General features: G+C 31.0%; 1 pseudogene; it reads left to right on the plus strand.

Moving 5' to 3' along the window:
* The first annotated feature begins 13446 nt into the window (after positions 1-13446).
* LOC126549549 (uncharacterized) lies at positions 13447-13975 on the plus strand (annotated as a pseudogene).
* The last annotated feature ends 344 nt before the right edge of the window (positions 13976-14319 follow it).

Consider the following 14319-nt stretch of genomic DNA (forward strand, 5'->3'; position numbering starts at 1 on the left):
AACCATAAATTCTAATATAGTAATATAATGCATATTTTATGTTTAGTGTCGACATATTGTTATTATAATAGAAATATAATATATTCATACTTTTAAGATCTTACCTAACCCCCCCCCCCTCTATAAGTTTTTGAACGGAACGATTTTCATATTGGTTTTGCAATAAAGCATAATCAAGTACTTTATTTCAACTATTAGTTAATAAATTGTTTGTACGAGTTTCACGCTTAACTAAAATTCAACAATTTAAATCACATTGAAATCGTATACCTACGAGATAGAAAATCAATTATTTGTTGAGACTATAGTTTAAACCGTATACACATTAGCGATGCAATCAACCACTGCACATAATGTCAACTAATATAATAAATAACGTTAAGTTCCTACCCTAAATTTCGCCACAATAATTTTCATCAACAATTCCTCTAAGAAAATTGAATCCAACTATAATTGGAACGTTCATAAAGTTCCAAATTGCGAACAACGGCCGCCGGAAACTAGTCGAGAGTTTTCTATTATTGCCCTAACTATCATAAGCACAACCAATATAGTAAATGAGATTATTTGTCATTGACGTAAGCCAATAGAATGACGATTGCCGGTAGAAACTAGAAAGTTATCGCAAGTCACTGCGTTTGTCATCATTGTAACATCAAACAATGACATTTTTTTTTTCGATGTCCTTAAAAATGTCTTGATAATAAAACAGCTAAAATTAGTGTAGCAGATATAGTATGATAAAAAAAAAACCAGCCACGATTGACTTATATTTATAACACGGTAATTGATTTTAACCAGAAAATTATAAATAGGTAATTCAAATAATCAGGGTTGGAAAATAATATAACAGTTATAAATTTTAATGTTGCATATTTTATTATGTTATAATGACTTACCCTATTATTAATAACCTAATTCTAAGCTTTTATACCATTCTCGGAGTTCTGTAAAAACTGTATAAAAAGTCTATTAAAATCGTTTCGTGTGCCGTGTGTGGTAATAGTTTTTTAATCTGTTTTTGTGCATAACAAATAATATGATAGTATAATAATATTATATTCATGCAACGGTACCGAACACGCGAATATGTAAAATTAAAAATCTGATTATATATTTAAGCGTATAGAGTATACGTTTTTTTTTTTAAAATAGGAAGATAAGGCCGAAAAAATGGACATACGATTAGATATTACGAACACCTACATAAGTATTGTCATTATAATAATATACGTACAATAAAACAGTATATTATATATACACATCGCATACTTGCGTAGATAATATAATATCGACAAAAACCAGAAGGACATCATAATATATAGATATATTATGTTTATGTACTATGTACCTACCTTTATTGTACACATTTTGGTTTAAGACAATATGTATTTTGACACAATAAGAAAATCACACGTCGAACACACTGCAATGTATATAATATTATTATATTCGATAATGTATTGCTATGTGTATAATACGAGTGTGTAAAACCGTTGCAGTACGAACTAAAGTCATCGGAGAATTAATTTCTCTTTTCGCCCGTCGGCGTGCCCTCCTGACATCCACCGCGGCCGCAGACTCGCACGAGACCTAATTGCAAATAAAATAATATATACATTATCGCATACACACTCGGAGAACATACATACGTACGACCTTGACTGATCAAGTTCGGCTGTGTTGCGAAACTCGATTTTTTTTTTTCTTTTTCCATTGCGAATATCTCGTGTGCAAGTCGTGTGTGTCGATCGCGCGTGTATGTTAAAAATGCGTACAAACCTATACGGTCGCGACAACTGCGAAACAACAATAATGGGTGAAAGTCGCGTGTCCCCCCGGCGCAGGAGGGAACCGCGTGCAAATAGATACGCGCGATTAATAAGGCAACTACTACAACGTGTATACGAATGTTTGCGATAGAATACACACACAAACACATCGCATACGACCCGGTCGTATAAGTGAGTATGTATTTTTTTTTTTAAAGTGGCTAATAAGTCGAGTCGGCGGCGATCATATTCCACGATTAAAAAACGTGTCTATATAACCTTTGCCGCGGCGTTCGTCGTGTGTGTACATAGGTACCCTATTGTATATTTACCTATATATATACGCACACGTAGTGCGTACCCACATATTTTAAATGTGTATAGGTATATACTGCGGGTATATACCTGGTTGAACATTTTGTGCAGCGTGTCAGTGGTGTTCGAACGTACACTATTGCCCATACTGGCTATAATATATTATTATAATATACGCGTACCTATAATACATAACACATATTATTATATATTGCTTAGTCGAATAACTTGTTACGATTTACGAGGTTTTCTTTTTTTCCGAACCGTCGGACATTCACTGTATACATTATCTATATCGTGGACGCAATTTAAATATTTCGTCGAAAATCCGAATAATATAACTAATCGCGTCGTGTTAAGTAGGTCCCTTTACACGGTATTTAAACATATATAGCTATAAAAACGACAAAAATATAATGCGCAACGATGTAGCCTATTATAATACTCAGGACGACGAAAAATAGTTTCGAAAAATATTCTTCGTCATTCATGACTATATTGTAGACAAAGTTTTTGGATCGTTCTGTATACACGGCATAATAATACATTATATTCTGCATTAGAAGACTTATTAACCTCGTCGCTCTCAGCTCATTAACTCGTCCGGCAAAGTGACTATGTAGTATCATATATTATAATGTATTTTAATTTCAAAAGCGACCCATTCCGCGTCGGCTTATCGAAATCTCCGAGGGCCGTTAACCGCGGCAATACACGGCACCATCACGCGTTCACGCCACACTTGGACTGTGACGGTTGATTATTTTTTTCCTTTCCATATTTTGAAACTCGTCTCGAAAGGTCGACTGGCGATAATCGAAACGCTAAGAAACGAAACGTAACGCAGCGGCCGCGTCTTCACGTGATTCATGTGTACACGCGGCATATAATATTTATTATAGTAGGCCGTCCGAATTTCCGGGTCATTTATTTCGGCGGTTTTCCAAAAAGAAGGTCATTACGGGCCCCAAAAATCCATTATAAATAGGCGTCCATTGTCTGGCCACCTAAATATATATATATATATAATAATAAACACGTGTATGCTTTGTGTCGAACAAGCATTATGATTATTATTATTATTATATGGGTTTTGTCGATGGTGCATTTGGGCCCCGGCGAAATGTCGTCGTCGACTGGCGCTGCGGCACACATGCAGCGGGACAGCTCCCTCGGGAACCCGGTCTGACGGCGCCGGGTTGAATATAATATATACATTCGTGGAACGGACCTTTTTACGGTCGCCTAATGTTATACATATAATATATAATATAACGACGTAGTTTAAGACGTGTTATTATTAAACTTATTATACAGATATATGCGTGACGCGTGTATTATATATATATATATATATATATATACCTATTTTTGACTACCTACTCGCTTTGACGTCGGTTTATAGTCAATCACACTACCCCATCAGAACCGGCGGCGACAGGAATTTCTATAGATGTATGAATAATATCTCTAAAATAAATACACAATATGTACTATTGTACCGGCACGGGTCTAAATTCTGCAATGGTCCCGGGGTGATGGGACGGATTGTGGGTGGGAAACGGAGTCTTAGCATTAGTTTGGTCTATAGCTAGGAAGGGTTATAAGAAAATTTAATTTCTAAAGGGACGAAATAAAAAATGTAAATTGCCTCACCGTCGTTATGATAAATTGAGTTTTGGTTGTGCGTTTCTATATACATATATTATATATATCAAACCAAACAGAGAAGTATTATTGTACCCATCGTTAATGCCCGTTATTTACGTTAATATAATTGCAAGCCGTATATTATACGATGGTGGTTTTACCATATTATTATTTAGCTCGTTAAATAACGTATTTAGTGTGTTGGTATCTATACGCATTATTTAGTGTCCTGCAGCGAAAGAAGAAAACTAATGTTCAGTACCTTCTCCGGCACATCACCGAACTATACCGTATATATATTATTAGTTAAATCATGCAATATGGTTTTTTTTTAATACTATGTTTTTTATAAAACTTATAATTATTTTAACCAAACTAGTCGTGATTACTCGCATAATGTATAAGCAGTATGCGCGTATAAAGATGCCTGACTTTGGGCAGAGTGGCAGTGCAACCAAAAAGTATATAACCTATCCGTCTAAAAAATAGTGATCAAAAGACCCGCAGTCAGTTTTAAATTCAAACCCAGTCAAATATCCAAGTCGAATTATACAAAAATATCTGTACTGCACTAAATTACAGACAACCGGTCGCGAACATGACGGCGATATTATAACTCGGAAATCATACGATAGTCTTATTACTTTATTGGATTGTTCGAATATTGTGTCTATAACTATATTATATGTATCGCTATCACAGTTAATATAAATAAACATTAAACATACACACGGTGTATTGAATATTATATTAAACTGCAAGTGTAGTCGAAAACGACGATATATATTATATTGATGTATCACTATATGAGTGTAAACGTAAGAAAAAAAATAAAACAGAACAATCTATCACTAGCAATAAATATTGGTAGAATTAATATCCAATAAAGTATAAATAATCATTTGAAACGAATCGCCGATGGAGTTTCCGCCGAACATTTTAACATTTTCTACCCCCCTGATGGTCAGAATAACATTGCCCTCCGTTCACCAACACAAGGCTTCGCGTTGTGCAATGTGTCATTTATATGTGTGTGTGTGTGTGTGTGTGTGTGTGTGTGTGTGTGTGTGTGTGTGTGTGTGTGTTCGATTCGCGTGGGCGAGTGTGTGTATCAATTAACGGATATTGTTCGGACTTGGCGCTGTGACAAAAATAGGACGGCTGCCCTCGACATCGAAGCAAAGAGCCGGAGGTCCGCGTGCCCTGAAACTGGCAGCTAATTTCGGACCCGAAAATAGAACCCGGCCTCGTCGGTCACGTAAGCGAAAATCGAGTTTGTTAGTCGACACTCGACACTCCCCAGCCCCCCTTTGAATATCCACTTCATCCGATAGGGTTGGAGCTGTTGGAGGGATGTACGCGCCACGCCCTGTATAATATTATATAACAAGTGGCGACGACTACTGCAGTACTTTTTGACCGTCGGTCGAGTGTATAGGTATAGACATAGGTTTATAAATGTATAGATTGCATATACGAAAAAACGCCTTATACGTCACATATATCTATATCGTGACTATTCGCATTTCGCTTACTTTCGGCGAGTAAAAAAAATTAAAAACAGAGAAAAATCGCTAAAAGAATTAACCAGCGTCCGTACTGTTGACTTCCGGCAATGTTTCTCATTCCGGATTGAATTCAATTTCAAAAAATCCCGGGACGTCTGATTTTCGATGCAATTACATTCCACAGACGTTCTGTAAATATAATAATATGCATTATACATTTATACACGCATACAGTGAACTACACACGCGCACCGGCTCACGCTAAATTACGGATTTTTAATGAAAATATGTAAACTCGGTTTATTTTAATTTAAATTTTTTTCCACTTCACACAAAATTGATAATACGGCCGCCACAGTCGTTTAATGACTACTGCAGTGTGTATATTTCATAACAATAATAATATAGTTCACCACACCTATTTTTCATTTTTTCGCGTAGGTATAGTAATATGATTACTAGAAAACGGAAAATTGCGATGACCAGCATATTATTTAATAAATTTAAGCTGCAGTATAGGTACAATACCGAGTGTAATGAAAATAAAATATATATAATATATAATTTTGTATTGATATTTTATTCATTGATTACCAACAGTTCGTCAATATTAATATAGAGATATGAGTCGGTATTACAGTTATTTATTTTTTTCAATGCATTTCCAAAACGTTTATAATATACCTATATAAAAAATAAATTTATGAAATTACAATTCGTATACACGTTACGGTATTTTTTTTAATCGCAAGCGCTTAGTTTTACGTGAAATTCTATTGAAACGATAACCATTATTCAAATTACATGAAACCTAAAAACAAAAAAAAGATATTCTGCGCGTTGATGAAATTCGTGTGTGCGAGTGTATATATTATGATGTATGTGTGTATTACATATTCTATACGTAAATGATTATAGTACCTATAGAATATTTGGTAAAAAATAAATAAAATAATAAAATTTAGTATTTGGGTACGGCAGCAGTAAATAATTGAAAAACGTGACTCGTGTTGTAAATTATAATCGAATAACATATTATATACACTTATACGTATAACGTACATATTATTATATGTATATTATGATCCGCTAAGACAGACCATTGGAATACCGTGCACAGTGAGTTAAACATATTAGGTGCTTGCGTATGTGAGAATACATATATAAATCCCGTTATCCCGTAAAACTATATAAATAAGTAAAATAATATAGCGAATACGAATATAATATGTCGACAATCGACGTGACATCGGATTTTTTTTTCAATAAAAAATTAACTTTTATATAATATATCATTATATCAACGTATCGTATAAGATAGTTGTAGTAAGTTCCTACTCAATGTAAATAACACGTAGTACATACAACATAATATTACCACTGCATTGGCCCAGACAATAATATATGAGTATATGATATATAAAAAGAGTAAATGTAACTAATATTACCTAGTATACAGACTGAAGAGAATGTCAGTGCACTAGTTATTTTTTCTCTGTGAATCACGTCCAAGTCTGGCCGCAGTAGAGGCGCGACTGTGATTTTTTGGGACAAGTGTCCCAGACATAAATTTGGTGGATGGTTGGAAAATGTCAAAGCTGGCAGGTTTCGTTTTTTGAATAGGAAAATACAGATAAGATGGTCGGTACTCGGTATTCAATTCTGTAAATCGATAAGTTAACGAAAACTTTCGGTTCGCTAAGCTATCGAAAACTGTGTTATCAATAATTTTTTAAAAAAAAAAAGATTTTGTAATTAGGTTATCGAATGTTTTCGATAAGTTATCGATATTTTTCGTTAATAAAATCGATAACAGACCTTAATAATAGTGCCTGTTTTAAAATCCCTCGTTAACGTTTAAAGAAATATATTCTTATGGGTTTCCTCATCTCCCTAAATGATATTTAGGAAAAACGTATGATAAAATAAATTTTGACATTTAAAAATGTTGGCTTTTGATTGCTTGATCAAATAACAATTAATACTTAATAGTTATTTCCTTAAATGCATTGTTTTTTTTTTTTAATATTTTTATTAAATTTAATTTAAGCATGGCTCTTGCTTATTTGGCTTGGTAACAGATTTTTTTGGAAGAAAGAATTCATATAATTGGAAAACGTTTGTAAAGGAGAATACTTAGGGATGGTCAAAATTTCATAAGTTCATAAAAACAATAAAAAACAACGACTTTGTGTAACCTCTCTTATAAAAAATGTAATTGAAGCTGAAATTTTGACTGGATGTGCTAAAGGAGAAAAAATATTTTTACCGAAAATACTAATATACCTCAACGATTTTTTTGTTTCATTTATAATTCAGCTACTACTAATATTTAACACTTGATAGCATTAAGTAAAATAATTTTTTTCTTCTTTAAAACACAACAATGTGCGTTGATTTAAGAATTTCAATTTGATAAAGCAAAAACTACACTCGGGCGAAGTCAGGTAATTCGGCTATATAATATATACGAACAACGTCAACCTCGAAGAATTATATTTTTTACATTTTACAATCTTTTTCTATTATTTTTAGTTATAATTATTTATCTGTTTTTTGTCTGCACCTAACACAATATCTATTTTTAATTTATAAGAAAAATAAATTAAATAACATTTTTTTCCTTGTTGCAAAAAGAAACAATATAATATTAACTATACGAGTATTCTATACTTTACCCTACTTAATAGTTGTGTTTATTTTAAATATATTTTTCTTGGAAAAAAATTAATAGTATATAAAAAAAAATCCAAACAACAATATATACATAATATATATATATTATATATCATAAATTATTTAAAAATTTTATAAAATTAAAAATATTACTAAATATTTAAATTATTATTTTCCATTTCAAATTTTGCGGAACACGAATAATTCAGTTTGCATTTTTATTTCGAGTGAAGGTCAATCATAATAAATTTAAATACAGAAATAATATATTTTGTTGTTATTTTATAATAATATAGAAATCATATTTCTAAAATATAATAAGGACAAAAAATATTGACAGGCTTGACAAACCCTATGAGGCACCCTGCAGTGTTACACTATTCATTTGGTCTCTTAAGTAGGTAATTCTTTTAACCATACCATACCATACCATACCATACCATCCCCTCCGAAATAGTTGACATAATGTTATCTTTATACGATATTTCACATTCACGTTTAAGTGAGAATAGTACTTTGTGTCTACTATTAAAACTAGAGGTTTCCAACCTTTTTTGACTCATGGTCAAATGTATACATGTATCTAATGTATTTTTGAAAAAACCCAAAGATACTCTGTATGGCTGTATTCATAAATTGTGTATTTATATTTATTTTTTAAAACTGGGTTTTCTTAGGTACACAAAACCAAATACATTATACACACATATTATTAAATATTGTATACAAAAATAAAATAATTAACGCATCAAACACACACGCTATATCTTTCATAAAATATTTTTTTTTAACTGAAAAATGTGTGTGATTACTTCATATTTTAAATAAGTTTACGGCACTCATAAATCAAATTGGCGGCATTCAGGTTGGGGTCTTGGGGACCTCTAATATAGGTAAAACGGTTATTAAAAATCATTATCATTAATTTACCGTAGTAAGATAGTAGATAGATCTTGTTAACGTTATAATATAACATAAAGATAAATAATAAATAATAATAGTAATACAAATTATAACGCTATCCTTTACGAGTAGAAAACCAGCCCGTTTAAAACTTAATTGCCTACAACATAAGCACGGTTACGATATTATTATATTATTCTGTATGATAGAAATATGAAGATTATTAATTTATTATACTTATCTGTTCTGTAGCTATTAAAAAGTTTCATACGATTTTTTGCAGTTAATTACTTGAGATCTGATTTGCCAAGTACAAGAAAATATGTTCGCTAGAACTACCGTGAGCACATGTCGGTCTCGGAAGAAGGATAAGGATGCATGGAATTATTATTATTATTTTTTTTTTATATAATTATATATATATGAATAATATAATATGATATGCGACCGGTTATTTCTGATTTAGGTATAGAACGAGCAGTTCAACGGCAGAGGTTTTTACAGCCATTCGCGTATGATGACGATAATAATAATAATAATATGAAATTATTTTAACTATTATTTTATTATGTACACATCAATAACAGAGTCGAATCGCGGTATCCGATCGGCTCGTTTACTCGATTTAGTTAACGCGAGTGCGTGGCTATACCTATGTGTATAGAGTATGATGTACAATATACATATACATTTTGTTCAATTAAACGTTTAATTGGCGACTAAAGACGACTTAACGTTGTTATGTGTTCATATTGGTACCGTATTTCTCGAATGCAATTTATAATTGACATTCAATTGCGCGCGCGACAATGACTTCCTGCGCAACTAATCACTATACCTCGTTTTTCTCGGCCAAACGTGCCGCGCGTTCAATGGGCTCGTCGTAGACTTATTGGTTTAGCCGTTTATCGAACAAATAAGGAATTCCGTGTGATTCTAAGCGACCATAATATTGAATGTAATAGTTAGTAACCACTATTCTAGCTACACGTTGTCGTTGAGAATATGGCATTATATTTGGGTCAAGGGAACTCGCAGGTAAGGTTTGAGGCAAGTATAGCTGCCTAAAATGAAATAAAACAATTAGTGGTGATTTCAAAAAGCGCTAATCGTCCATTTATTTTATTTCAATAGGCATAAAACGCAAAAATAGATTACCTATATTACTAGGAGACATATTGCAGTGCAAAAGTTTCAGTTTGAAATTGTATGCTCACTATATTATTAAGTTTTCAAATATAGTGTATTTTTCTATTTCAAAGCATACGGCTTTCGAGTTCAGTTGAAATTTGGTTTTGCACCGTATTTTATCGTTAAAAAATATGGCAACGGTTAATAATCATTAAATAATTTACGACAAATATAATGTATAAACTTTCAGAAAATAAGAGTTTTTCATCACTTTAGCTATGTAATTGTATAGAAAATAACAAAAATATATATATACCATACCTTTGAACAAGCCAGCGATTACAAATGGTCCAGAATTATGATACCAGCGGTATTGTTACTTTAAATTTAAAGACAAGTTCTAAAAATCATACAATATATTATAAATTTATAATGTTTTGAAATACTTAAAGAGCATCTGCAAAAAAAAATGTATTTAATAAACTACATTCAAATGGAAAAAAAAACAAAAAAAAATGTATTTCCTACAACTCAACTATATCACACGTATAAACAATGAAGACCTAAAAACGAAAAACATTATAACTCTGCGTGTACAAGTCATATCACTATAGGTAAGTATACAAGTTCAAATATTAATACAACAAAAACAGAACAATTAAACTATAAGGATGTAATAATAAGTTTCTATTTAACAAATATATATGTATAATTATTTAATCATTAATAAATTATCATTTATAATATGCAAGTGAGAAATAATTACACTATTTAATAAGAATGACGTATAAAAATATTAGGTATCCAATTAAATTGTAATTAAACTCCATTATGAAGTATAATTATAGAAATGATTACAATTTTAAAAGTTACTTAAAATTGCAATTATAATTTTTTGTAGAACAAAAACTTAGAAATAACAGTAATAATAAATTGAGAGATGCAATTATTTTATCAAGGTTTTACTTGTATTTTTCAAACCTATACAAATATATGACACATGTCACATACTATTTGCAAATGCAATACATTTTATAGAAGTATGTATATATACATATATAATTAATAATTATCACTATTCGTACAAAGAATTTGTAAATATATAGGTGACTAATAAATGATAAGTATAGGGTAAGGATTTATAAAAATTGGTAAGTATGTTCTTTTTTTTTACAACTTCTTTTTAAAATTATGGTTAGTAATATCTACAAACTACCTAACATTGATACAATAATGATTTAAGTAAAATCAATATTATTGGATATTTTAACTAAAGATACACATTAAAATTATTTGTTCTGTAAATTATATTAAATTGACACGTTGTAAATGATGATCCTACATTATATTATGCTCCATAATTTCAGTTTTATAAAATCAATGATTTTCGTCTTTGATGAAAAAAAATTAAAAATTATTATTTATTATAGATTTATTTTAAAATGGGTTAGACCAACTAAAATAATTTAAGTGACATAAAACGTAGATTAATGCTATTTATTATACAATAACATTATAACATACTTTTCTTTCACTTAATGATGATTCAGAGATCATTAGTAAACTAATTGTATATTTTAACGAAATTAAATACTTATTTTACTACCTTGGTCGTAGTGATAAGCATAATCTTACCATACAAACCGATCAGCTCTTAATCCGTAGGAAACGGTCGGCGTGTTTCATCGGGTTATGGTTGTTCAAATAATTGATTAAGACTTGTTTCTAATCGGACGGTGGTAAGGTAGACGTGCAAAGAAAAAAAATAGTTGACGACGACCGTCGTGTATATGACTGATGAGTGATGAGCGATGACCAACGGAAAATATCAACATCAGAGTTTTCGCGAGTACAGACCGTATACAATGATGATACGGACGTCGGTATAGTCTCAGCCGATGTATTGAACTTATCACGGTTGTCGGCTCGCGGGTGATCACGAACACGAGATTTTAAATAAGAATGGTATTTTTTCATAAAACGTATAATATAAGTACCACGTATTGTATTATGTGTATTTTAGATTCTGAGAAAATATTTTCCAAAATGGAAAATTAAAAATTTTTTGAAATATGAACGTGTTGTAGGGATAAGTTTATTTTCAAAATATAATTATACGTCATTGAAAAATAATATTTATACCACAGTCAATAATGTAACTTAATACGATAAATAACGCAATAATATGCATTGACACACGAATAAGAGACACAAAGGCACAATAATAAAAATTCACAGTAGTCGGTTATTGGGTATACGTTCCGAGGATTTTTGTTCGAGTAGGTACTTATATGGTACATCCGTTATGGATACGCGATAAAATTAATAATAAACAAAAACACGAAAAATTTTTTAAAAAAAAAAAACGACCGCAACCCGTATAACGTATTGTACTATACGTAAAATGAATAACACACGACGTACCTTCCTTATACGTAATAATAATATTATTATTATAATACCGTGTGTGGTAGAGTAGTATACGGTGTGACGTGTACATAATAACATTGTTTCAAACTTTCGTTATCCGAAAACTTAATGTGTACTACATGATACACGACCGCGCTTATATATTATTGTGTGTGCCCGCGGACGGACGTGTTTCTCGATATAATAACAATAATGGTAATAATAATAACGACAATAATAATATATGGGACCGACCGACCTAAGCCGTACTACACGAAATGTATAATACTGTAATAACAACATAATATACGACCTAGAAAACGATGATGTATATTATGCGGTAATGATCACCGCCGCACGTCAGACAACGCACTATATACATTATACATATATAACAGCGCTTTCGGATAAAAAAAGCATCAATTCGACTAAAATATGACTGATACGGTTCGACGACAATAGCACAGATCTGAACCCAAAACTTGGTTACCATATTTTTCCGTATTTTTTTTTTTTTTTTATATGTTTAAATAGACTTCTTGTCGATGACTAACACTCGTGTTAATACTGCGCACAAGTTAGACACTGGTCGTTTAAAAATAAATTATATAATAATATGTAACTTCGTGTTTTTCGGTGCTGTTAATATTTTGAGGATTTTTCAAAAACGCGTGAAACAATAAAAAATGTGTTCATTTGTCTGATCTTGGGGGAGGGATCTGGTGGGTCTAATATGTATAGATGTACTCGGTAGCACAAGCAGGCGAGTATTTAGCCATATATGTTATACGTAGCGTATAAGTATACCTCTAAGTTCCCAAACCTAAAATAGTTTCAAATAGTTAAGTTCATATTTGAACTCTCTTATAACTAAAGTTACGTACATAACACATAATATTATGTCTTTAATCATTTTAGCACCATGACATTTCGTCTCTATAGTCGTGCATAATATGTTATAAAATGTGTATATTATGGTATTTTAACACCACTTAGAAAAATGTATAATAATATTATATTATAAATACTATTATAATAGTATGCGTTATAGATAATATATTATTTATCATTTATTTGTTAAATTTGCTTGCCATTCGTATCTAGCAAGTATAGAATAACGAATCAAATAAAAATTCAATCCTATATTCTGGATATTTCAGTTTCTAGTTTCTATTGTACCTACCTATACGTTTGTACTAGCAGTGGGTGTATCATATTTATTTTCAATACTCTTTGGAGCACCATTGACTACTAAACTAAAACAGACATTTGTATTTTCTTTACTTGCAACAGCACTCATAATATTACGCCGACTGCCATTCGGTTCGGATCAAATGTATACTGTTAACTGATTGTTATGAAACTGAATTTGATATAGCTTTGTAGAAGTATTTGAAAAGAACAATTTCCTAGCAACAATTTTTGGAGGATAGGGTTTATTGGCGCAGCAGTAATACCATTCGACTGGGATACTGAATGGTTGAGAACACTGAATGTCCAATTCCACATTCAGTTGGGTTAATAGCTTGACATTTATTAGTTAATGTTTACGAAATAATATGTTGGAAGTTTAAAACGTTGAAAAAATAATCTATTAAAAAAAAAAAATAAAAAATTTGACGACTTGTTAGTATGTAGGAAATAATATAGCATACAATAAAGTGGTTCTTATATAAAAAATTATATAAATTTGTCATTAAGTAATATAAAATTTGAAACGTATAACTCCAGAACAAATATAGAAATCCATTTATAGTATAAAGAATAATCCAATAAGTATTCTTAGTAACTTCTGAACACCAATAATGTAAAATAATAAATAATTTATATTATTAAAACAATTGAACTAATAATATTGATATCCTCGCAGTCAAGGTATTTATTTATAAAAGCTATTATTGATTTAGTCATTTTAAGTTTTCATAAATAACTAACAAGCTCAATTATTGTGTAAT

This window comes from Aphis gossypii, chromosome 2 (genome assembly GCF_020184175.1).
Source record: "Aphis gossypii isolate Hap1 chromosome 2, ASM2018417v2, whole genome shotgun sequence".
Taxonomy (NCBI): domain Eukaryota; kingdom Metazoa; phylum Arthropoda; class Insecta; order Hemiptera; family Aphididae; genus Aphis; species Aphis gossypii.